Here is a 27840-nt window from a genome sequence, read left to right on the forward strand (position 1 = left end):
ATGTTCTTTGAGGGTTATTTATTTTGCAGGATGTTTAACCCTTTCTAGCCATGTGTCACACCTGCATTCCATTGTAAACCACATCAGTTTGGTTTAACATTGTTTCTGAAATATCACTGACATTCAAAGAAATGTCACTTGTTTTCACATGCCCCCACTTCTGTTAGAGTGTTTACAGCTGTTTCTGAACACGACAATGGCACATGGGCTGTGAATACCATTATGTTGGCAGTGTGCCCAATATTGAGCAATACTATCCAAAAGATTGCTTCTCAGGATTTTCCTCTTTGCCTGCTTTCCTGAGCAGTTTATGATCTCAGATATGAGGAAGGCAGCACCCACACAGTATGGTGGGGATAAAGGTTAATGCACTTGCATTTTCATTTGATCACCAGAATGTAAGGCGTTTGGTGGTCTCTCATGTTAGCTTTCATTTGAAGATATCACAAAACCTCCACAGTTGGCTGATTCTTCCCAACATATGTTCAAGACTAGAATAGCAGGAGGCTGTGCAGATGAGGATTGAAGTATACAGGCACAGCTGGGTAAGGAAGTTTACACAGTGCCAGTACTATGGCTGGCTTAAACTAGTGTTATTATTTCCTCCTTTTCATAAGCTCTGCATTCATACACACACAAACTTTTTTTAAAAAAGGAGAGAGAGTGACTCAACAAGGAAAGGTATCTCTTGCAGCTGCTGCAGATTTACAGGTAGGTACATGGTGAATTTTTGTAAAATAGCAAGACAAATTTTTCTTCCACAGGATATTCTTTGCACTCCAGCTGTAACTGTAACTTGTGGCAGAAATAGTTACACACTTAATCCAAGGGATTTAAACTCTTCAGTGTATAACCCACCTGTGAATGTACACTGAACTATTTTCCATTATAAAACCATTACAAGAAAAATACCAGAGAGAGAAGGGATGATCTAGTGTTTAGGGTGCTAGCCTGGAATTCAAGGGGCCTATTCAATTCCGTACTCTGCCTTAGGCCTCCTGTGTGACCTTGGGTAAGTCACTTAGTCTCTTTGTGCCTCAGTTCCATATCTGTAAAATGGGGGTAACAGCACTGCTCTACCTATGAAGGGTTGTGAAAATAAATACAGTAAAGATTAAGAGGTGTTCAGGTACTACCATAATATAAGTACTTTAAATAGCAGAAACATTCCACTACAAAAAAATCACAAATCTGTCCACCTGTTTGCCATCAGCTACTATTCTATAAACTATAGCATATTTAAGTATGTACCTCATATCTGCCTGCTTCCATTTTGTAAGGGAAAATGATGCAGAAAGTTACAAAGACGACGCACACTGTGCTCTCTCAGTACGCGACTTTTGTCCTCCCTTTCCCCCCATAATCTAAAAGAAAAGTAATTCAAAACAAATGTATATGACTGCTCCTTGCATATGGAAAATGATAACATGCACTTTGGTAACCTTCATGTAATCTGTATGTGCTGGGAGATTGAATGTGATTTTCATGCTGATCTTGTAATGGGATGTTTTTGTGTCTTGCTGTTTCCTTTAGAAGCAAATGACTTGTGGCTGGAAGATCTCACAGTGTTGATGGTGTTATGTTATGTTCTGGCCACAGAACAGCTTAACACAGGACCATTTTAACTGAGTGTACTTAGGTCATTTTAAAGGACTCCATAGTGCTAAGAACTTTAGGCTCAGTGATCTGAGCTAATTTTGAGCTCTGATGTGTATAATAAGTAGATTGTAGTTTTTGATAGATACTGAAACATTTCTCTGTTAATAAAGGGACAATATTTTCCCATTGGCTCTGTAACTGTCTAAGGATTTAATCCAGCGAAGTGCCAAGTACAAAAGCAACCTCAAAGAATTGGTTAACAAATATTTAACCTTTTTACTGAGTCCACAGGTTAAATGTCATTGCTAAAACCCAGCCCCTGTTAAACATAAAACAGAACCGCTGCAATTCTCAGGAATCCCAGTATTCTTCATATATTTATTGCACTGAATGGTCCTGGTCTTCAGGAATACCATAGTTACTCTTCTGATTGATGTTGTATAAAATGTATAAATTCTGAAAACTTTAGCTAAGTTTCAAAAGTTTATTTATTCATCCAAACCTTAAGAATTTTTCCTCTCTCTTCCCAGTCCCACCCCTTTTTTATTGCTTAAGTGTTCTATATTTTTGCAAGTATCTGAAGAGTTAAAAAAAAAAAAAAAGCCAGGAGGGAGAAGGAATATTCTGATTGTCCCATGTAATGAAACAAACCAATGTAGAACTGTAGCTTTCAGGACCTGTCTCCTAACAGTGAAGTCCATTGCCTCATCCTCTCCACAGCTGACTATATTCCAGTGGTGAGTGAAACTGAACGATCTCTATGTATTTAGTTGTATTTTGTAACTGTGTAAAGCATTCTGAATCTTCTGAAAGGTGCAATACAAATTGAAACACAGTAGCAAATTATTCTACAACAGTCATCCTCAACATAGGGTAAAAACTCAATTTCTCAAGTATTTAAAAGTAGACTAGTAAACACTTAAGAATATTTTATAGGGAAAAAAGTAAACACTTAAGAATATTTTATAGGGAACTACCTACTACCTCCCTATTTTATAGGGAACTACTAACTGTGCTAGCAATAGACAGAATGACCTAAGAGGTTATTTCTACATTTAATTTCTTAGGGTTTAAGTCTGATACTTTACCATCAAACCAGACACTGCCCTTTCTGGTTTCTGAAAGTTTAAAGCCAACCTGAGTAAGGCAAATAGCAATTTGTCCTTAGTATATATTTTTCAATTATTGGGCATGATTCCCTGTATTATGGATTAGTTATCTGAACAAGAAAGCAGTCTGGATCACCTGATGGCAATTATGGGTAGAAGATGAGCAACTAAAGTCGTACAGTTGTCTAATAACCCAAACTAGCATTTGAGAAGTGAAACCCTCAAAATTGTTTTAATGCACTCACCCACCTAAACACTCTCAGCACCCATAGTTTGAGGTAAGTAGGTCCCCTAATGTTACCCCATTACCAATAGATTCAACAGCACAGAAGGTTGTATTTAGTGTGGAGAGGGAGTCTAACCAATGGTGTTAGACATGAAGATGAGAAAGAGAATGTGTGTCTGCGTGCATGTGTGTGTGTCTGAGTGTATATACATACGTATATATACACACACACACACACACAGTCTCTCTCTCTCTGTGTGTGTGTAAATATATATATATATATATAAACACACACACACAAGAACAGCCATACTGGGTCAGGCCAAAGCTCTATCCACCCCAGTATTCTGTCTTCCAAGGGTGGCCAATGCCAGGTGCCCCAGAGGGAATTAACAGAACAGGTAATCATCGACTGATCCATTCCCTGTCGCTCATTCCCAGCTTTTGCCAAACAGAGGCTAGGGACACCATCCCTGGCTAATAGCCATTGATGGACCTCTCCTCCATGAATGTATCTAGTTCTTTTTTGAACCCTGTTAGTGTCTTGGCCTTCACAACATGCTCTGGCAAAGAGTTCCACAGATTGACTGTGTGTTGTGTGAAGAAATACTTCCTTTTGTTTGTTTCAAACCTGCTGCCTATTAATTTCACTTTGTGCCCCCTAGTTCTTGTATTATGAGTAAATAACACTTCCTTATTTACTTTCTCCACACCAGTCATGATTTTATAAACCTCAGTCGTATCCCCCTTAGTTGTCTCTTTTCCAAGCTGAAAAGTCCCAGTTTTATTAATCTCTTTCTACATGCGCTCAAAAATTATTGAGAAGTTAATGTAAGGAAAATCAGAAACCAAAAATTAATGAAGATGCAGCAAGAAATGAAGAGAAAAGCAGAGGATAAGAAGAGAAAGTAGGAAAAAATAAAGTTACCAGGAGGACAAGACTATTTGTTACTATTAGGTATAAAAAGTTTTTTCCCCCTTTTGGGAGCGTGGGTGGATAAGAGGATTTGCAACATTTTAAATCTAAGATGTAGTGCCTGTTTGGCTATTTTTTTTGGGGAGGGGGAGGGAGGAAGGGAATGAGGAAACGAATTTCCCAATTGCAGACAAAAAGAAGGTAGATAGCAAAGGGGAGACATGCTCTCACCATTCACAGCTACTTCTGTATTTTGGAGATCATTCCTACTTTCCATTTGAAAAGTTGGCACATATTAGGTTGCATTTACCAGCTCTCCAAGGGCTTGATCTGGCACCACTCAAGTTCTGCCATTGATTTCAATGGGCGCAAGAGTAGGCAGTGAGCAAGGTCTCTTCTGTATGTGCTAACCACAGCAAATATATTACGCTTTTTCATCCCATACTCAGGGACTGAACTCTTCTCATCCAGTACGCCTCCCTACAAACATAAAATGAAGGGAAAGTGCCACACAGCTACAGTGGTAACATGTTAGTAGCAATGTAGTATCTCCTGACAAGGGAGACACCCACAAGCCATTTACAGTGCTAGTAACAAGCCTATGTCATTACTACAGGAAACAGCATACTATAGCATCCCCCAATCACAGAACTACACAATACTATCAACTCTCTTTAATATTTGAAGGAATAAGAGCTACCACGTTCCTTCAGCATAGGAAAGGGGAAAATATGGTGATAAGAATACTTACCTAACTGGAAAGGGAAAGAGGAAGATGCAGCAAGCAGCAGCCAGTTGCAAAATGGCCACTTTAGGGCTGCAGCTGCTGGGATCTGCCAAATTTAAAGGGCCAAACCCTTTAGACAGGTTAGGAAAATGAAGGCCCTTAAAAGGGCAAGTCTGAGGTTGGGAATGTTACTGGAACCCATCAAGGGAAATAACTGTTGTTCGGCTGTGCAGGCTACCACTATATTGCCAAGGGAGAACACTGTCTTTTTTGTGTATCTGAGAATGACACGACTGCTTTTGCTAGCCCAGGCTTTTTGATGCATGGTAATTTATTTGCTGTGTTATTCTAGAAATCCAAATGAAAATCAGACAGGCTTTCCCTTTTGGTTTTTGGCTTTATTAGATGAAAATCATGGTCTACATATTCTAAAGTTAGGACCTTGCTTTTGACGCTTCAGAATTTTCCCGGGGAGGACCCCAAGCCCTCCTGTGTATAACCCACACTTTCTTCACCTGGCTATTGGCCTGTGTTCCACATACCTCTGATCAAAGGTATAATGCTGATGCCATATTCTGCCTCCCTCAGTCATGCTGACTAGTACCTTGCATAGTAACTATGCAAATACTCTCAATCATTCCTATAGGAAAGGCAGCTAAATGGAGAAATGGGAGAAGAATGAGGTTGGAGATAGGGCTTCGACTCAGGGCACAGGAGCTAATTTTCTGATCTAATATTGAATGTCCTGTGGTATAGTAGTTTTGACTCAAATCATGCAATCTCATACCTGTGAGCAGATCCCTCTGCCCACACAGACCTTCGTTTGCTTCAAAGCACTTTCTTTGCAGGATCAAGGCCATTGCTTAGAAATAAAGCACCTCAAATTGGCCAGACAGCATTTATACCCACAAACCCATTGTTTCTTTTCCCTTTCTCCTCTGGTTGGGTTTTAAGGAGAACTACATGCCGCTCAACAGTTTCACTCTCTGGGAGTTTGTTTCAACCGCTCTTTGATTGCAGTCTGAATGGGTTTGCAACCCCAGGCTTTGTTTTGAATTTCAAGATGAAGTTAACCTAAAGCCTTGAATCAAAACTCAGTCAAAATGACCAACTTTCACACTGAGAAACTGTACAAAAACCAATGTATTTTCTGTGCCTTTGTTGCAAAACCATAAATTAGCTCAGGTTCATCAAAATGTATGCAAATTGTAGTAAATCTTTTGACAACCATTGTTTGAGTTTATGAAGATACCTGAAACTATGTGAGTTTTGAGCTTTATGGGGAACATTTCAGACAATTCTAGTTTTACCTTACTTTTCCCCTTATGTATTTGTGCTTTCTTTATTTTTTTTTCTATTTACTCCCTGCACATATATACAAATATCAGCATATGAATTGTCTTATTTGTGGTTTATTTTTGAGAAAAAATATTTAATTCAAAAGGAGAAAAATGTTTTCTTACGTTCAAATGCATCATGTCATGATGCTCAGCATAAGTTTTCTGTAAATTCATTTCATCTACAGCAAATGACTTAGAGGTGGCCTAAAATGCTTAAGTAATATGCCAGCTTAACACACTGCATCATGTTTCCATGTAGTGGCTAGGCCCAATGACTATAAGAACCTATACTTTCTAGAGAGCTAAAGAAGTGCTGCTTTAGCTAACATTGTAGATGTTGCTTTTCATGCTGAAGGTCTTGGTTCTGATCCCCGCTAATCTATCCACCATAATGTCTGTATGTGGCCACAGTTTGTTATACTAAATTTGGATCTGGGGTGCTCAAGTCTGAGGTATTTCCTCAGGCCCATCTCTAGTTTTAGTTTAATAAAAACTATATATATATTTCTAAGTGTACAAATCCTATTGCCCATTTGTACTGGACAAAAATGAACTGCTAGACAATATGGCTGAAAAATTACTCAGATATCATGACTGCACAGACCAAGATCTTAAAGTTACTGCTGTTTTACAAAACCTTATGTTTTCCCAGCAATTTAAAAAAAAAAAAAAGTGTTGTAACAGAGGCAAATCAGCATCTCTGCTCTCTCTACCCTGTATATATGATATGGTATTTTCCACATTTTTAAATTTTCTTTTTCCTCACAAGGAGTCACTCACCTGATATTATATTTAAATGGTTTGTCATGTCAATCTCCTTAAAGGAACACCAAGTAAATAAATAAAATAAAATTGTACCACTGGTGAAAATGAGGATTTGTACAAGATTCCTGAGCTGCTCCCAAAACACATGCAATTGGGTGCATTAAACATTAAAAAGCTTTGGCTGATTGAAAGAGAGAATGTTCACAGCCAGCACAAAGAAACTTGAGTTTTCAGGAAGTAATCTCAAAATATGAGATGCTCATAATATTTGGAAGATAAGAAAAAAGCAACAACTAGATTTAAATGGCAAAGATGGAGGAGAACAATGAAAACTAAAAAGTCTATTGATTCACCCTCTTCCCCCACCCCCCACCCCCATCTGCAGAAGCTGAAGCTGTTATTTGGTTAGTACAGTGCACTTGAGTGGTTTCACTTCCATCCTAACTAGTTCTGTACACTGGAATCAGATCAAAGAAGGAAAGTGTCATGCACTTTACACATGAAGTCCCCCCTTTTCTGCTTAGGATAAACAGGAGAAGGAAGACAATATGCCAGTTATCTTGGGGAAGATAAGCAAGACAAAAGCTTTCTTATTCACAGAATCATTAAACGGATACTACAATAATTAAAGAAGAAAGAGCTACAATGCATACCCTTGGGCTGAACCATGAAACATCTGACTCAAGCCAAACACTTGCATGTAAGGGGGGTTGTGCATGAAAGGTGAAAGTTTAACTTTGTTTTTGGTCAGGGTCTAGTAATTTACTTTAATCTGTCATTTGCAACTGTCTCTTGGTTACTGATTGTAGAGGCATTAATTGTTCAGCAGAGGAAAGGGTTTTCTTTCTTGCTTTTCATTTTGACAACAGACTTTCTCTTCCATTCTGATCAGAAGTTTCTAGGTTCAGTTGCATTTACCCAGGAATGTATTCATTTATCGATGCCACAGCTGAGTGTAACAAGAGGCCTGGTTTGTTTGTAGTTAAAACACAATGACCAAAGCAGACATTTGATACTCCTTATCCCAACGATATGTCTCTACCTAGTTCTCTCTCTTTTTTGGTTGCTATAACATCCATAAGAGGAGAAAAATATTAAACAATCCATCTTCTACTTTTCTATAAAAATTGTCAAAAAAAAAAAAATCCAGACCCTGCACAGTTGCTACAATAAGAACAGAGACAATCTGCAAACCAACAGAAACGTATGAGTTCTGAACACATAAAGAACAATAAACTAGTAGCAGACTGGACGTTGGTGGTATCTCCATGCACTGTGAGATCATTGGAATTATGCCAATTTACACCTGCAGAGGATCTGACCCCTTGTCTTTATATAAATAAATGTATTAACACTCACCAATGCAAACTGTTTGCAATAGAGGAGTGAGCTAGTTTAGCTTGTTGTATGAAGCTTTGGACTCCAGGCCAATTTTTGAGGTGTTATAGATTTCTAAAGGGATTGAAATTTGTAGTTTTATCCAATTCCCTAGTGGACAGAATTGAATAGCACAAAATTCCATACATAACTGACCACATTTCTCTGTCCAGCTCAACAGTGTAGATTGAATTATCTCTCACTGAAAGAAAGAAGACAATCTCTATAGATCAGATTTGAATCATGAGCGGAATAGAGATGTACTGAAACTGCCTGCAGGCTGCACTAAGCCCATGGATGAATATAAGAATTCAATGTCCAGTGCTTTTGTAATAGCAGGAGTTCAGCACATTTTAAAATCACATTTTAAAATAATAATGGACACATGCACTATAAGTCTGACTTGGTTGCTTAGCCCAAATTTCCTCTATGGCAATATATCAAAATGAATGGGAAGACTCCATTAGGTGGAACAAACATATTATTCAAACATACTTCAGCAGAGGAAATACAGTCTTGCGGTTAAGTCTGAGAACCAAGAGACTGGGGAACTATTCCTCACTGTGCAACAGACTTCTTATGTGATCTTGGGCAAGTTACTTGATTTCTGTGCCTCAGTTTTCTTATCTGTAAAACAGAAATAAAGGGTGGAGCTGGTCAAAAATATATTTTTTTCAGGTTTTTTTAATTACATTTTTCTGTATGTCCCATTTTTTATTTATTAATAAGAAACCAAAATCCCAAACTGAAAATTTGTAAAGAAAAACTGAAATAAAAACAAACAATTTTTGTTTGTTTATTTTTTCCCATCAAAAATCTGGAAAATTTCAACCCAAAGAAACACTTTTTACAAACACTTTCATTGGTTCAAAATTCATCTGACTCCAGTATAGTACATGTACCTTACTCCTGGAGTGAAAACCAGGCCCACTTGGTGTGGCACTCTGTCCCCCTCTAGTGGTGACTAGGATATCTAAGATTGATGGTACAGCCTTGGCTAAGCAACATGGATTTTTTTTTTTAAGACAGTAGAAGCTCACATATTAAGATTCACAGATCTCGGCTTTGATCTCCACTGCTTAGAACCCATCCAGAGGCAGGCTTTAAGGAGTATGTGGACATTTGGTCTATTCTGTTATGACAATTACAATTTGTCATATACAATATATATAAAACCCAAGGATTTCAAATAGCTTTAATGAATTGGTCTTCACAGTCCCTCTGTGAAGTTGGTATTAGTAATACATCTAGGAATATAATTACTTATAGTAATACAATATTTTACTGTGGTAATAAGTTTCTTCTTGGTTGCAGCTGTTGATCAGATGATCAGACTTTGTTCTAAATGCATGATAATTGTAAACCTTTATATATTTTTTATTTGAGCTAGTGAAACTGCCGACATGGTATTTTTAGATCTGAATATAATGGCAGGTGAGTTCAACCTTAATGAGCAAACAAAGTAAGTGAGATGAAAGAAGATATGTAGATTGGCAGGAGAAAAACTGAATATGGCAAGATGAGACATGAAGTCCAACGAGGAGGGCAGTTGTAAATGGAACAAGAGAAAAGGTGATATAGAGAAATAAAAAAAAGTCCTGCAAAGATTCAAAACTCAAACCTATAAAAGTTCCAAGTCAGAGGACACACAACATCAAACATAAGCTTGAAAAAAAATCTAAGTGGTTTTGAAGCACTGTAACTCCAAATGTGTAAGGTGACAAAGAAAACAGAAAAGCAATCTAAGCTACAAAACAAACAAAAATCCCTAAATATAGGGACAACTAAATGAGAGTGGGAAAGGCAATGGCAGTTAGAAAGCTGTGTCTTTATATCCAGAGGGGAAGAAAGAACCTAAAGTGAGAAGAAGTGCAGTAACAAGACAGATAACCACAAAACTGGGTAAAACACAAACAACTATATGAGGAAATGGCACCATTTTGTGTATATGCCCTGAACCTTCCTTCCAGACATGTTGGAAAAAGAAAGAGAACCAGGGCAGGAAGAAACAAGGGGGTTATGGGAGGAAATATATATATATATATATGGGGGTGACTTCCTAAAGAGTGACTCCCAACACACAGTGGGCATAGCCATCAAGAGAGTGAAATTCACCTGAGTGTGGAGGACCCATACAGAAGGCCTAAGCACCACTTAAGTCCTCAAAACTATGCTGAAATAGTGCACTTGCGCTGGCCCCTCTGCTCAGTGGGGAATGCCATCAACAATGACATTCATGCTCAGGCAATCATAGAATCATAGAATATCAGGGTTGGAAGGGACCTCGGGAGGTCATCTAGTCCAACCCCCTACTCAAAGCAGGACCAATCCACAACTAAATCATCCCAGCCAGGGATTTGTCAAGCCTGACCTTAAAAACCTCTAAGGAAGGAGAATCCACCACCTCCCTAGGTAACCCATTCCAGTGCTTCACCACCCTCCTAGTGAGAAAGTTTTTTTTCCTAATGTTGGATCATATTAAAGAAGTTCTGTATTAAAATCACAAATGAGTTTGATTCCCCAGAGTTTAAATTCCAGGGTATTACTAATTAAGAGGTCTCTTGGTTTTTGGTATTGTTTCTCTCCCTCTATGTGTGAAACTTGCAAGCTGCTAATTGTGTTAGTACATTCTAAGACAGAGTCTGTTCTCAAAGCAATTCACAGAGAGAGAGAGACTCAAAGCAATACTCTAACAACAGAAACAGCACCCAGAGACTCCCCACCTTTTTGTTGTATTAACCATTGTGATTAAAATAGAGATAGAGGATGTATGTGGTGGATGCTTGGTGTGGATAATAACTGAATGATCAGGGAGGTGCCAGCCTAAGAATCCAGTGTCCATCGGCTGAAGAAGGTGTCAAGTGGAAATAACCAGAGGACCCCCCCCCCCGGAGGGCAGACTGGAATCCACCCAACAGCCTCAAGGATGGGAGAACCAAAGAACAAGATAACATCTTGGAGCCGTCAGGAATGTGCTATCTGCTGATTGATTCAGCAACAGCATGATGAAGCAATTCCCACAGACTGGCATAGGAAGAAATTCCTATAAAAATAGACTCTAAAAAGTGAGAACTTTGGGGTCTGATTCTGCAAACCAACTTCCAGGAGCATCAGATGAGCATCTGACAAGGCCCTGCTCCCTCCTCATGTCCAGGCCACCTGGCCAGTGACTTGGCATGAGCAACTCTAAGGCTGGTAACTATGATAACAACCTTGCAGAACCTGTGTGTGTGTGTGTGTGTGTGTGTGTGTGTGTGTGTGTATGAATGAATGTGAGAATAAATATGAGATTGAATGGAATGTTATAGCTATAACTAACTGCTTACTATGATTCTTTCTGTATTCACAATAAATGTGGTATTTTGCCTTTTTCCCTTTAATAAGATCCTGCTGGTTTTTTATTTTATTGGTACAACATTTTGGTGGAGAATTGCGAAAGGGGGAATATTGGTAAAAAACCTCAGTTATTGTAAATATTGGTGTGCACACCGCCAGCTCTAGTGAGCTAGGCATTTCTATTAGGTTAACCAGACCTGCTGGCCTCGAAGAAGGTAGCAGGGGACCTGCTGGCCTCCGAGAAGGTAGCAGGAAAAACAGATTAAACCAGACCTGCTGGCCTCCGAGAAGGTAGCAGGGGACCTGCTGGCCTCCGAGAAGGTAGCAGGAAAAACAGATTAAACCAGACCTGCTGGCCTCCGAGAAGGTAGCAGGGGACCTGCTGGCCTCCGAGAAGGTAGTAGGGAAAACAGATTAAACCAGACCTGCTGGCCTCCGAGAAGGTAGCAGGGGACCTGCTGGCCTCCGAGAAGGTAGCAGGAAAAACAGATTAAACCAGACCTGCTGGCCTCCGAGAAGGTAGCAGGGGACCTGCTGGCCTCCGAGAAGGTAGTAGGGAAAACAGATTAAACCAGACCTGCTGGCCTCCGAGAAGGTAGCAGGGGACCTGCTGGCCTCCGAGAAGGTAGCAGGGGACCTGCTGGCCTCCGAGAAGGTAGCAGGAAAAACAGATTAAACCAGACCTGCTGGCCTCCGAGAAGGTAGCAGGGAAGAACAGGTTAACCGGACCTGCTGGCCTCCGAGAAGGTAGCAGGGGACCTGCTGGCCTCCGGGAAGGTAGCAGGGGAAAAACGCATAGATTAAGCTATGATTTCAGAATCTAGGCTGTGTCACTTGCTAAGTAATACCAGCAGTGACAAAGAGATTGAAATATCCATGTTAAGATGTTTAAAAGAAAACAGGGTAAGCCAGTACTAGAGGGAGGAATGGAGTCAGAAGGAACTCCAACCTCACCTTTTGTTAAAGAAATTACACCTTTTAAACAAATCCTTCAAAAATTTGGGCACAGTCCTTGGACTAAACAAGGCCTAGCTGATGTCTGCACTATTTTGGACCTAGAGGATAGATTGGCTCAGTATATCCTCATATACAAACCTTCTAGTGCTGCCAAAAGAGATGCAGCAGCAATTTGGTTGTTGTGGGAGGCATGTAAGGATTCTTCCCTCCGCTTGTCTTCATGTAAAGAGGAAAAGGCACAAATGGAAAAGGGAGCAGACAATTGGAAGGTGCTGGCTACAAATATCCAAAGCCAGCTGAAAATAGTGAAAGAGGCACTCCAGGAATACAAAAAGAGTGAAAAAGTTAACTCTGCAGAGGCTGGAGGGAGGCAGGTAAAGGGGGAGAAAGTCCTATGTATGGCACCACCAGGCATAATTACAAAGAGAAAAGAGAGTAAAAAAAAAAAAAAAAAGTTAACTCTGCAGAGGCTGGAGGGAATTAAGCAGTTAAACTTTGTATTTCACCCAAACAACTTTTAACCGAAAATGTTAAAAAGGAAAAGTGTTAGAGCATTCTTGGTTTCTTTGCAGCCATTCTGAAAGAAAAATGGGCCCTTTTCCAAAGGAATGTCTGTAAATTAGCCAGGCAAAAATAAACTATCTGATTAAAATCATTTGACTGGACAATTTAGTCAAATTTGCTAAAAGAACATAAGAGGGTTCTATTGGAACTTAACTGCCTCAAATGTATAAAGGGAATGTAAGATGTAAAAAACAGAGCAGTGTGGAAGGGATGTTAAGGAAAAGGAAATGTGTATGTATCTGTCTGTGTGTGTGTAAATATGTAAAGTTCTAAGGACCAGTTAGTTTTGTTTTTGTTTTAAATAATGCCACTAAAAATCCATTTGACTCTTTAATTCAAAGTTGCAAAACTGACAGACCTTTTTGCTAGACACAGGTAATTAGTGTTGTTTGGCTTTGGGATTTGGCATTTAACCCTTAAAAGGTAACTCAATGCTTTACAAAATTTAAAATGTTTTTAAGTTGTGGCTGCAGCAGGGCAGTCAAAATCAGGAGAATATAAAAAAAAAAAATTTTTGGATTCTTTTTGTTTGTTTTTTGTTTGTTTGTTTTTGTAACAAAATAGCAGATGAGAGTTGTAGTAAAAAAAAAAAATTAAAAAAGACAGTGCCTCTCTGAAGCAACAGCAGGGGTGAGGTGCACAAAACAAAAAGGAGCAATGTTAGAAACACTGAGTCTTAAAATGGCTCTGAGTAATCAGACTGTCACTTTGATAAAGGTACATGAAAACTCTGTAAGCAAAAAAAGAAATAGTGACACCTTATGTAAAAATGGATCTGGATAATGTTATAGAAGTTAAACTACGGAAGGAATGTGCATTTGCCCCAGAACATGTGCAGGGTATATTGTAGAAGGGGCAAAAGAAATGCAAACATACCATGCTACTTAATTAAAATGCTATTAGGGCTCCAAAGGGAGCCACAATAGGTTGGGTTTTCTTTTTCAGATTGCTGTGTGTTTTGGAAGCAGAAGTTAAAAGTAATCAAAACTCTGGTGAAAGTTGATTGTGTCCCTTTTAAGATAGAGTCTCTGAGCTGCTGATGGCTTTAAATCCAAGAGCAGGAAGTTTCTGTGAAAATGCAAATTACCTAAATGATAAAGGAAGGAAAGAACTAGCAGCACAAAGGAGCTGCAGATAAAGGACATACCTGGTCAGCAAACAAATTGTCTAAATAAAAGGCATGGGATAACAAGATAATTTTAATAAATTTAATGATAATAAGTATCCCTGTAACAACGTATAGTGTGTATGATTTTTGGAAAAATCCTTTAAGGTCGTATGGTAATGATGCTTCTCAGTTATTACCTGTAAATAAAACTTAAAGCTTAACACAGCAGGAAAAACATTATAAACTTGGTCTGCTGTATAAGAAGGAAAACTCAGGGATTTAATGACTAAACAGTGGGATAATTTCCCCATAACCCTTAAAAGATAAAAGCCTTTGAAACCTGGCCTGCCTATAGAACAAAAACAGGAAAATATAGGGGCAATTTCTCTGTTTTGCCTGCAATCAGCAAGGGTATTTGTAAAAGAAATATTTTAAGCAATAATCTGCCACCCCAAAAGGGGTAGAAACATGTTCTTTTTGTCTTTCAGAAAATCAGGAAAAGCTGCCAGCTGAAAAGCAACCCAATACCATGAATCTACTGTCACAATAGAAATTGTGTAGTGTGTTCTATGTTTTGTCTTGTGTTTTGTGTTGTTGCTCGCACTGTTATGTGTTTAAAAAAAAATACTGAAGACCTGCAGGAACTTAAACATAAATTAAGCTTTCTGTCCCAGCTACAGGACAGCCTGATACAAAAACAAGTACATGCCAATGTAGACTTGGTCCAAATTGGTCTGGGTAACCTAAAAGGCCAATGGAATCTTTAGTAATGGCTTAATACTACCACATGGCTTATCCATAAGAAAAAAAAATATTAGAAATAGGAAACTACACAGCCATAGCTATGGGATGCACTGAAATGCAGATACTTGCACTAGCTACTTTGGAACACAAAATGTTCTGGGTCATATTGGGAAATATTAAGGGTTTGATGCATTTGTTAAAAAAGAAAGAGATCATTGTTTGACACTTATCAATATGAATGGATGCAATATGTTTCCACTATTGTAAACCAGACTTGTTAATGGGAGAAATTGTTGTCAAAATTGCACACCAACAGTCCCTGGAGGCAAAGGTATTGAAGGTTAACCCACTCCCCATATTACACATGGGATCCTTTTGGCTACCCTGGACCTTGAGCCAGTGAGCTGGGGAGGGAGGGAAGCTATTGGACACTAGAGGTTGTACCGAATGGACTCCTCAAAAGTGGGTGTGCCTCACCTTGCCTGTTGCCCCAGAACCTTGTAGTAAAGATACATCACCAGGATCATGTATGTGGCATGAATTGGAATCACAAACTCAAATTGCCTCACAGTACTTTCTCTTGAATAGGCTACATAGAAAGTGACACTGACGATTATAAATCTTAGTGTCAAAAGGGGGATTATGTTGGATCATATTAAAGAAGTTCTGTATTAAAATCACAAATGAGTTTGATTCCCCAGAGTTTAAATTCCAGGGTATTACTAATTAAGAGGTCTCTTGGTTTTTGGTATTGTTTCTCTCCCTCTATGTGTGAAACTTGCAAGCTGCTAATTGTGTTAGTACATTCTAAGACAGAGTCTGTTCTCAAAGTAATTCACAGAGAGAGAGAGACTCAAAGCAATACTCTAACAACAGAAACAGCACCCAGAGACTCCCCACCCTTTTGTTGTATTAACCATTGTGATTAAAATAGAGATAGAGGATGTATGTGGTGGATGCTTGGTGTGGATAATAACTGAATGATCAGGGAGGTGCCAGCCTAAGAATCCAGTGTCCATCGGCTGAAGAAGGCGTCAAGTGGAAATAACCAGAGGACCCCCCCCCCCCCCGGAGGGCAGACTGGAATCCACCCAACAGCCTCAAGGATGGGAGAACCAAAGAACAAGATAACATCTTGGAGCCGTCAGGAATGTGCTATCTGCTGATTGATTCAGCAACAGCATGATGAAGCAATTCCCATAGACTGGCATAGGAAGAAATTCCTATAAAAATAGACTCTAAAAAGTGAGAACTTTGGGGTCTGATTCTGCAAACCAACTTCCAGGAGCATCAGATGAGCATCTGACAAGGCCCTGCTCCCTCCTCATGTCCAGGCCACCTGGCCAGTGACTTGGCATGAGCAACTCTAAGGCTGGTAACTATGATAACAACCTTGCAGAACCTGTGTGTGTGTGTGTGTGTGTGTGTGTGTGTTTGTATGAATGAATGTGAGAATAAATATGAGATTGAATGGAATGTTATAGCTATAACTAACTGCTTACTATGATTCTTTCTGTATTCACAATAAATGTGGTATTTTGCCTTTTTCCCTTTAATAAGATCCTGCTGGTTTTTTATTTTATTGGTACAACACTAATATCCAACCTAAACCTCCCACATTGCAATTTGAGACCATTACTCCTCATTCTGTCATCTGCTACCACTGAGAACAGTCTAGATCTATCCTCTTTGGACCCCCCTCCACTCTTTCAGGTAGTTGAAAGCAGCTATCAAATCCCCCCTCATTCTTCTCTTCCACAGACTAAACAGTCCCAGTTCCCTCAGCCTCTCCTCATAAGTCATGTGCTTCAGCCCCCCAGTCATTTTTGTTGCCCTCCGCTGGACTCTTTCCAATTTTTCCACATCCTTCTTGTAGTGTGGGGCCCAAAACTGGACACAGTACTCCAGACGAGGCCTCACCAATGCTGAATAGAGCGGAATAATCACGTCCCTCGATCTGCTGTCAATGCTCCTACTTATACAGCCCAAAATGCTGTTAGACTTCTTGGCAACAAGGGCATACTGTTGACTCATATCCAGCTTCTTGTCCACTTGTCCTAGATCCTTTTCTGCAGAACTGCTGCCTAGCCACTCGGTCCCTAGTCTGTAGCAGTGCTATTCTGTGCTTGGTCATAAAAACTCAAGGCTGTTGTGGTTTTTTTAAACTGCAAAGCAACATTAACACAACTGCCATTTCACACCCAAAACAGAACTGAAGACAGTCTTAAATAGTTATTCTTTTGGGTATGATTTTTTTTTTTTCACAACTGTACTTCAGAAAATAATCAGAATCACTTGAAAAGTTTGTCAATCTGTAGGGGGACATTCTGTGCTGTTCCTTAGAAAGTACAGCAGAGAAGAATCAGTTCAGGGGGTTGTGCAGGAGGGAAGGAACAGGGAAGAGGGAGAGCACAAACGTGGCTTTCACCTGCCTTTGAATACTTTTCCTTTTGGCCTGGTCTGGGACTCAAAATAGCCCCCAACACAGCCTAAGTTATTCTGGGGACTACTTTATATTAGAGCATTCTCCTCAGGCCTGCCTATAGCCCAATACAACATCACAAGGGGAATTTCCCTGCAGCCCATTGCAAACTGTGTATACCCACAGCACTGGAGTGGCACACAGGGGCTGGAGTGGGGGTCAGTATCCCACCTTTGGTATTTAGCTTTCTAATCAATAAGGAAGGAACTGAGCAGTTATTCCACATTTCTTCTGCACTTTATAGCTCAGATGAGAATTTATTTGAGATACAAGAGAGGTGAGATACAGTGTCTAAAAACATCAGGCCAGATCCTCAGTTGGTGTAAATTGGTATGCTCCTTAAAGCCAGTGGAAGTATTCCCATTTACACTATCTAACGCTCTGGCCCAATGTATGTAGTCATTTAGGAGTCTACAGAACCATCCCGAAACCTTCAGTACAATGTAGAGTGGCCAGAGTTTAAGCCACAGCATTGCACAAGGGTCATTGTGGAGCTGCATTGCCTTAGGAGGAGCACTCTTGGGTTATGTCTATGCTGCAGCAAGGAGTGTGCCTCCCAGCCTGGGAAGAAAGACTCACACTAACTCAGACCCAGGGGGTTGGGCAGGATTGGCCTCAGTGGCTAGCCCAAGCCTCTGCCAGTGCTGCATTGTCCACACAACTATTTTTAGTGCAACAGCTCAAGCAGAGCTATTGTGAGTTTGTCTACCCAGGCTGGGAGACAAGCTCCCCGCTGCAGCGCAGACATAACCCAAGAGGTACTCTCTTACTTTCAAGCTGGTGCATGGTTGTGGGAGGTGGGGAGTGAGGGGCAAGCAATCTCCTCTCTTTCTATTAGGATAGAAGAGATTGCTCCCCACCAGTGCACTGGCCACACTCAGCTGAATGATAGGAGGTGAAGGGAGCATAAGCCATGTTCTTATCTCCAACTCACCCCCCTTTTTGGAGTCCTGCATCCAGAAGCAGAATGGGAGTGAGGCATCCCTTGACTCCCCAGACCACAAGAGGTTGGAAGAAGCTTCTTCCTTACACCTTAGTGGCCTTGCAGGGGCTATTCATAATTAGAACTATATCTAGTCTGTAGGACCTTAAAATACTGCCATTGTGAACAAGATTTTCTCCCCCAGCACCTATATAGTGGCATTGATACCACATTTACTGTGACTGTTACCTAACCAAGTTAACCTCCTAATTATTTATGTCAGAAACAAAAACAACAACCACCAACCTCAAATTCCTCTGTGACTCTACACTTCTTTCCAGCACTTTCCAGGTTCTTTTTTTAATCAAACCTCTGTAGCAGCTGACTTAGTTTAACTTAATCTTGATGTTACAATGAAAGGGTTTTCCTAATGGAGTTGAAGTGTGGTTATTATATTATCAGCCAGAGATAGTATAATTATAGTAGTTTAGTTAAAAAAAAGAGCTCATTTCCGCATTTGTAGATTTCACAAATGTTAGTTTCTGCCCAGAGGTTGAAATGAGTCATATCATCAAATATTCAATGAATGTGATGCATAGTGTAGAATCCCACTCACTCCCCAGGTTAAGAGTGGGACTTGCCAGTCAAGTTGCTTACTTGACATGTTCAGGCAAGCACTTACCCCTGGAGCTCCACCTGGAGGCTTGTCTTGGAACCACAGTTGTGTCCCTGCCTCAGTTTCCCCTTATGAGTTATCAATAAATTCAGTTATGCTTATATACAGTGAGCAGTGCCCCTTCAGGTGTCTAGTTTATTTCATCAAAGGCCAAACACAGTAGGCCAACAAGTCTTAACTTGCGCATCCTACTGTGTGGGTGTGGGAGGAATAGGATTAATCTTAGTCAGCCTGCCCCCACCCAAATCCCTTCTTCTCTTTCATCCAGGCTCTTCACCAGTAAGGCCATCTTGACCTGGGATCCTCCTCTGGAGTCAGGCTTCCAAGGGAAGGGTTTCTTTCCTGGACTTTGCAGCTCTGGATCCAATGATACAGAACTTTTGCTGCTTCATGGTAAGATCCTTTTCCTAGGATTGAGCTTTCCTAGGGCTTTGCCCTTGTCCTCATAGCCCTTTCTAAATCTGTTCCCTTCAGGATCACCTTTCCTAGGTCTCCTTTTCTGGTTAGCTCTCTAACCAGCTCTCCTGAGGTGTACCTCTCTTCTGTAACTGCCTCTCTGTGTTCTGGAGCCTCTTGACTGAGGCCTCATAATCCTTTATCAGACTCAGGTGTTCCTTAGCTAATTAACTGCTGCCCAGCCACCTTGGTAATTAAATACTCAGAAGTGGATCTGCGTTAGCCTGATCTCTTTGTGGAGTCTGCCACAGGTATGCTGGGTACCAGCAACTCTCCTCCCCCGCCCACCCCGCAGCTGTGCCCATCTTGTCGGGCACTCTCAGGAGAGGAATAATCAGTGAAACTGGGCGCGGCACTGGGTAACTCGAGGGGGTGGAAGACCACGAGTGTCGAGGAAGCCCCCCCGCTCTAGGCCACCAGGTAACTCAGGAGGGTGGAAGACCACGAGTGTCGAGGAAGCCCCCCCGCTCTGGGCCCAGGCTAGCCTGAACACTTCTCCCTCCTGAAAGCTGCTGTGTTATACCTTCTGATTGCGTTGTTTTGTTGCATAGTTGTTTTGTTTTCTTTGGTAATTCTGTAAGCGTTACCAATAAACTTTCTTTCTGTTTCAAAAAAAAAAAAAAAAAACTCAGGAGGGTGGGAGACCACGAGTGTCGAGGAAGCCCCCCCCCGCTCTGGGCCCAGGCTAGCCTGAACACTTCTCCCTCCTGAAGGCTGCTGTGTTATACCTTGCGTCTGCTTTTGTTTGTTGCATAGTTTTGCTTTATTATTTTTGGTAATTCTTTGTAAGTGTTACACAAATAAAATTCTTTTCTGCTTCAAAAAAAACAACAACCTACATTTATTATATAATATATAAACTGTATTTAATAATTTATGTTCCATTGTAATTTTTAGATATTATTGAAACAAAACATTTTGATCATTCGGAATACAATTTGGATTTTTTGGAATGTGCACATTCCAAAAAATTCAAAATTTCAGCTTTTCACTCTGAGTCATAATAAAAATAAATTTCAAAATGTTGCAATTTCCTCGGGAACAGGAAGTCTGGTTTCCCACTAGTCTAATTAAGAGCAATATGAGAACCTCAGAATATTCAGTGTCAGTTATATGCCAGTTAGCACCAAACAGTACAGAAGCTCATCCAATCTATCCAAATGTCTTGGGTCTGCAAATATGGGAGGAAATATAATGAGAACAGGGTTATTTTCTTGAAACTTTTAAAATGTCTTCCTTCTGACTGGATTGAATATATTGTAAGTACAGCCTCTTGGAAATTTGATATTTCTGTTTGGATACTGACCCGTAATAATGAAAAATAATGACAAATTAGTTTAACCAAACTTTTAAAAATCTCAAAAAAGATTTGGGTAATTTTTTTTGGTTAATTGCTTGAGAACTGCCTTATTTAATCTGAATCAGTTCTTCCATTTCTAACTCATTGTTGCGTTCTACACTTATGCTCTTGTCCAGTGTATTTTAGACTAACCCTTTGGGGTTAGCTCTAAGATAGAAAGAAGGGGTGCATAACACTAACACTTCCAGTAGCTTTTCAAGGTAGGCCTGGTTTCCTTTCTATCTTGCACTTTGTTTATTTACTTGCACCTGGATAGAGGGAGTGCACAGCTGGGGTAAAATCTCAGCATTTTGATCCAACTGGGTCTAGTTTTAAAAGATGCTGATCACCCACTGCTCCTTTCGACTTTCGTTAAAGCTGCAAGTCTGCTTTGCACAGATGCAATGGCACCATAAGATGAAAGACAGTGGAGAATCAGGCACTATGATTTTGATGTGCCTAACATGTTATAACACTGAAGAAAACAAAAACAAGTATCTCCAAAGTCCTTCTGACATGCCAGCTCAAGTTTAATAACTAAAACCAAATATACACATTTGTTAAGGGCAGTAACTTTGCCTCAGTCTGCTCCAGTGAAGTACCAATGAGACAGGCAGACAGCTCCCCAATGATATAATCCCTGATTGCACAAGTTTAGCTCACACAAGAATATACTGTGATCTTGCCCTCTTCAGATGAAGCTCAAAGAACAAAGACAGGGTTATCTCCCAAATGGCATAGTCCCTGATAGCACAGGCTCAACTAAAATGAAACCATACTTTTTTTCATGTTGTCCTTTCCACTGCTCAAGAAAGGGATGTTTTCTTAGAGTTAGACCATCATATAGTACAAATGGGAAAATATATATATATAGTAACAGGCCCCTACCAAGCAAAAACAGAAGGCACTGCCGCAGAACCCCCAGGACTGGTGGAATGTTCTATAGACCAAGGAAAGCATCTGAAATGTGAGGTGTTTCTCCAAAGCAAGCTGAACCTTCTGAACCTTTTGAGGTTCACCTATTATTTCATGTCCTTGAGCCTAAGGGATGTGGTTCTGTCTTTCCTCTGGTGAACACCCATAAGGATTCCAAACCCAAGTCTCCTGAATTCAGCATAAAACAAACAATCATATCCCACAAACACGAGATATGTCTCAGGAGAAAAAGGTTCAGTTTGCTTTGGATAAATACCAGTAATTTTTCATGTTGATCTGAAACTTTTTGAAACCCCAAGAGGTTGAATGACTGTCTGGGAAATTACACAAGAGTAGTCCCTGACCTAAAATCTATTGCTCCCCATTCCATCTGGAATTGCTGAAGTATGAGAGAATGAAGAGGGGGGAAAGAAGGCCCCAGTCCTGTAAAGACTAATCCACATGGATAACTGTGCATGTGAATAAAACCAGTGACTTCACAAAGTTACTCACCTGGATAAGATTTGACACAATCAGGGCCTAAGCTTTTCAGAAGTTAACTGTCCATTTTAAAATATCAAAATGAGGTTCAGTTTCAAATTTGTAACAATTTTTATTTTATTTAATCCCAACTCTAAATGCATCTAGATTTCCCTTGGCCTCTATGGTCTCTCATCAGTTATGTAGATAATATTGTAATGTCCTGGGGGTTTTTTGCTGATGACTTTCTATCGTGTTGTCCAGTCCTTCTAAGGGCACTTAATTTTGGAAAGATTAAATTGATTTAAATAATAATTAAGTTGGTCAAAACTCAGAATTCCCATTCTGGGGAAAATTCCAATATTTTGGAAAAAAATAGTTCCAATTTGGAATGAAAACTAGACACTTTCAAATTTCCCAGGGAAAGGAAATTGAACTTTTTTTAAAAAAAGTTTCAAACAACAAACAGTAACTCTTTGTGCTGCCCCACCTCTGAGGGACTCTCCGTTCTGCCCCCGATGACTTGGGTACCCCCAGGCTGCCCCAGGGAGTTTGGGGCAACCCAGGGAGTCCCCCAGAGTTGGGAGCAGCCTGGAGGGGTTGGGGGCAGACCATGGACACAAAGAAGAAGGCTTCTACAAGTAGAAGCCCTCCAATCCTTGGTGTCCTCATCTTAAGGCAGTATTCATGATGGGGTTCCCCAGAGCTGTGGACCTTGGAAGCCTAGGTTCCCCAGCAGCCCATCAGACCAGGTGGCAGGGAACCAGGCAGGTTCCCATCAGAACCCTGCCTGAGTTTTGTTGAAAGTTCATTGAAACCAAAATATTTCAGTATTGCCATATCAGCATTTTCCAGTGAAATGCCATTGTGTCAGAAAATTCGTGAGTTGCTAGCATGTTAATATAACATCTTTGAAAGGCTTATGAAGATGCAAATAGGGTTGTGTAAATAGTCTGCACAGACAAGATAATGTGGCAGTCCACACTTTCTCCCTGCTCCCTTGCCCAGGTCTTCATGGGGTAAAAGGTAGATATTTCCTTCTAACAGCATCTTTTGGAGGAAAAGGGGGGGGGGGGGGCAGACTCTTTCTTAAGGCTTTTCAGAAACCAAGGTCCCACTCTAGCAGTTCCTAGTTTGAGAGCTGGAAATACCACATAAATTCCTAATATGCAGAGCTGCACTTTCCTTGCTGCTCCTCACCTTGCTCCAATGACATAGAAAATCGCTGCTGGGTTCTACCAGTAACAAAATATTGCTTTTCCCCTGTACCAAAGCAGGCTCAACTCTGCTGCCTAGTACATTGGCGCCTTGGTGGCAAAGCCAAAGTTCCACCCATTCTTCACCCGCTTCCTGCCCACCTGCACCAGAATGAGGGAGAAAGTAGACACTCAGCGTCCCTTACCCCTGCACACCTGGACCTAAAGTATGGAGAGCCCATGCAGTGGTCCAAGGGGTGAGTGTGTGTGTGTATGACTTAGTACCTTTCTATTGGCACATAGACAGGGCTACATTCTAGTCCTGATTGGGACAAACTAAATATGTTTGTCCCAATGAGGGTCTCGCCGGTCCTTATCCTGGGATTCTCCACTGGATGTGTAGACAGTGCAGCCAGCAACACAATGGCAAATGACAACCTGTCTCCCCTTGGGAAGCTCCAACATATTTGGGCAGTAGCAAAGAGTGGGGAAGCAGAACCCCCTGGGTGAAGGAAATGTCCCCAGAGAAGTGGATGAGCCAGAATTTTGTTGGCCAGCAGTACCCACACTATTGGGACCACACTTATCTAAAAAAGTTACAACTGAGGATGCGATAAGGTGGGCATTTTCTTCAACTCGATTATAGCAGGCCTATACCCGTCATCTTGAGCTTTGTCTTGCCATTGGAGTTCTACAGTTCCTACCGAGAGAAAAGGTGGAGGGTCAACCCTTTCCTTCTTTGTTTTGCTTAGGCGTATGTTGTAACGGTGCCCCCCATAAGGATTTATGGAAATATGCTTAAGAATGTATATATGACATAACTAGAATGTGTTTTATGCTACATATGCCATGTAACATATCTCTGTAAAGGTTGTGATCTACTGAATCTATTAATCCTATTTGTATGCATGTATCGTTTTTTGTATTCTAAGTTATGAATATTGGCTGCATACTTGTTTGATTCTGAGTAGTTTTAGTGAAGCCGTTGGTCAGCTTCCTGAGAAAAGACTATTCTCAGTAAGTGCCCAATCAAGAAGCCCTTAAGCCAACAATGAACTAGGAGACACCAATCCACATCTGGGCTTTCCCAGGAATGTGGCTTGGCTGGTAAGGAACTCAGTCATGCATGGACATGTGACTTGCCCAGGTGACTCCAAAACTCCATTTTGTAGCTGGACTTTGCATAGGAGAAAGGAGGGGGTCTCCAACTACAAGAGGCTGTCTATTTAAACCCCTGGGAAACCCCTCCATTTTGTCTTCAGCTGGCTAAAGAGAGAGAGCCTCTCCACCCCCAAAGATACCTGAAGGAAACTGGAACAAAGGACAGGGGGTGTGAGTGATTGTTGGACCCAGACTAGAAGGAGAGTAGTCTGTAAAAGAAAGCTTACTGGAATTGGTGAGGTTTTTATCTGTATTCAGTATTTTATCTGTATTCAGTACTAGACATAAACTTGCATGTTTTATTTTATTTTGCTTGGTAATTCACTTTGTTCTGTCTGTTACTACTTGGAACCACTTAAATCCTACTTTCTGTGTTTAATAAAATCACTTTTTACTTATTAATTAACCCAGAGTATGTATTAATACTTGGGGGCTCAAACAGCTGTGCATATCTCTCTATCAGTGTAATAGAGTGCAAACAATTTATGAGTTTACCCTGTTAAGCTTTATACAGGGTAAAACGGATTTATTTAGGGTTTGGAGCCCACTGGGAGTTGGCATCTGAGTATTAAAGGCAGGAACACTTCCTAAGTTGCTTTCAGTTAAGCCTACAGTTGTTAGGGGACATGGTTCAGACCCTGGGTCTGGGTTTGCAACAGGCTAGCAGGTCTGGCTCAAACCAGGCAGGGCACTGAAGTCCTAAGCTGACAGGGCAGGAAAGCAGGAGCAGAAGTAGTCTTGGCACATCAGGTGGCAGTCACAAGGGGGTTTCTGTGATCCAACCCGTCACATACGTGTCAAGGATCTGTGTTCGATGGTCACTCGTTCTGGTAGGAAAGGACCCAGGTGTTTGGCAGTGGCTCAGATGTCCAAGCAGCCCTATTAAGTGGTGGTCTGCTTGACCCAATTTGGGGAAAGCCCTAGAAAAGGTAGGATAAAAAAGCTTCCTTCCACCTTCTTCTTTCCTGGCTCTAAACTAATCATTGCTTGGTGGAACGTTCACACTATGTTAACCAGCCTTGAATGGGAAGACTATGAACTTTGGAAAACATCCATAATTGATAGGGAACTACATCAATTTGGCATTGATATTGCAGCCCTCAACGAGATGAGGCTTTCGGAAATTGGATCACTAGATGAAGTAAATTACCATTTCTATTGGTCTGGGAAACCTGACTATGACCCAAGGATACATGGTGTTGGATTCACTGTCAAGAAAGCTGTCCTCAGGGCATGGACCCCTCCGGTACCTATCAACAAGAGGATCATGAGCCTGGATGGAAAAATGAACTTGGGAACCCTGACACTTTTGTCCATCTACAGACCACCACTTGATTATTCCAAACAGCAAAAAGATAAGTTTTATTCTCAACTGGAACAAATCATTATCCCAGCAAAAAACAGATTCACCATTCTTGGTGATTTCAATGCCTGTGTGGGTAAGGATTGGGAGTACTGGGGACAAATCATTGGCCAACACGTCATAGGTAGCCTCAGTGAAAATGGCCAGCATGTCCTTGTGCTTTGTGCCTCTTGTGAGCTGATCAACTTGAACACCTATTTTGCTGGCAGCAGCTACAGCAAGTTCACATGAAGGCACCCTCAGTCAGGACACTGGCATCACCTTGATTTCATCCTGAGCATCACAGAAACATCCACGATGTATTGCACTCTCTATCAATACGTAGTGCTGATTGTGACACTGATCATTCTTTTGTTGATCAAGCTCCAATTACATCTTAAAAAGATCTGTTATGCAAAGCCAAAAGGCAAACCGTGCCCCAACATCACTAATATGAATAACTCTGATAATTGTCCAAAGTTTTAGTGTGCACTTGAGTGTGTTTTTGAAAATGATCAACCTGATTCTCTTGATTCTGACACCCTGTAGGAAAATTTTAAGAACAAGACACTGGCTACTGCCACATATGTCTTTGGAACAACAAAGAAAAAACATACTGATTGGTTCACAGTGTGTGAACATCTGCTACTTCCACTTATAGAAAAGAAAAAGCAAGTTTCATCTCATTCTACTTCAACAACTACCCAAGCTCAGAATTCTCAAGTTTAAAGAGGCTAAGGCTGCATTTCAGAACACCACCAGAAAATATGCCCAGAAGTATTGGCAAGACCTGTGCACAAAGATTCAAATCTGCTTTGAAAGAGGTGACCTTAATGGTATATATAATGGAATTAAAGAGGCAGTTGGGCCACATTGGAAAAAGCCTGCAAACCTGAAAGTGAAAGATGGTACTATATTGACTGACAGGCAAGAACAACTTGACAGATGGACTGAGCATTACAAAGAACTGTACTCAAATTATGCCATTATCTGTGATGCTGCCATCCCCAGATTCCAACCATGCAGGAGCTGGACCAAACACTGACTCTTGAAGATGTAGAGAAATCTATCAACGAGATTGCTCCTGGGAAAACAGCAGGCAATGATCAGATGCCTCCAGAGCTCCTAAAGGCAGGGGGAAGGAAGCTTGCAAGTGACACCAGGTACTTCTCTGCACTTGTTGGGAAGAAAGCCACATACCATAGGATCTGAAAGATACAAAGATAATTACTCTATATAAAAATAAAGGGGACAGAGCAGACTGCAACAGCTATTGAGGGATATCTTTTCTCAGCATGGTCAGCAAGCCGTGAACAACATGCATCTCTCTACATAGCATTTGTTGATCTACAAAAGGTGTTTGACATACTTAGCAGGAATGGCATCTATAAGATCCTGTTGAAAACTGGATGTCCACAAAAGGTGCTCTCCCTATTCTATGAGCTCTATGAGGGAATGAAGGCAACCATACAGTAGGAAAATGAATCATCATCCCAGTTTAGCACTGATACTGGAATGAAGCAAGGCTGCGTCTTAATGCCCACCAGCTTTAGCATCTTCTTCTCTATTCTTCTTAAGTATGCCTTTGGAAATGATCAATCTGGTATACTAATTGAATTGAGGATGGACATCAGCTTGTTTAACATCAGATGACTGCATAGCAGAAGATACGTCACCCAGCTTACTATTTGGGATCTGCTTTTCGCAGATGATCCTGGATTCGTCTCTAATTCATCTGATGAATTGCAGGTCACAATGAACAAGCTCTCTGATGCATGCACCAATTTGGGCATGGTAATCAATAATAAGAAAACAGTTGTCATGTCACAAGGTACCAAGATTCCACCTAAAATCTATGTCAATAATAAAACTCTGGATAGCGTGGATCACTTCTGCTATCTCAGCTCAATTCTTACCGGCTCACTTAACCTTGAGAGAGAACTTGATGCTAGAATCAGCAAAGCTTCTGTCACTTTTGGCAAACTTACCTCACTTGTTTGAATCAACAAGTTGTTAACCCTGAACACAAAGGTGTCAGTCTTGTGTCTCTAGTACCCTCCTTTATGGTTGTGAAAACTGGATTACATATTGCAAGTAGGAGTG

General features: G+C 40.7%; 1 long non-coding RNA gene across 1 annotated transcript; it reads left to right on the forward strand.

Annotated features, from left to right (window-relative positions):
• The first annotated feature begins 447 nt into the window (after positions 1 to 447).
• Positions 448 to 20093, forward strand: LOC140907089 (uncharacterized). Its single transcript, XR_012157366.2, has 3 exons — positions 448 to 545; positions 656 to 711; positions 14513 to 20093. It is a non-coding gene; the product is annotated as an uncharacterized LOC140907089 (long non-coding RNA).
• The last annotated feature ends 7747 nt before the right edge of the window (positions 20094 to 27840 follow it).

Source organism: Lepidochelys kempii, chromosome 2 (genome assembly GCF_965140285.1).
Source record: "Lepidochelys kempii isolate rLepKem1 chromosome 2, rLepKem1.hap1, whole genome shotgun sequence".
Classification (NCBI taxonomy): Eukaryota; Metazoa; Chordata; order Testudines; family Cheloniidae; genus Lepidochelys; species Lepidochelys kempii.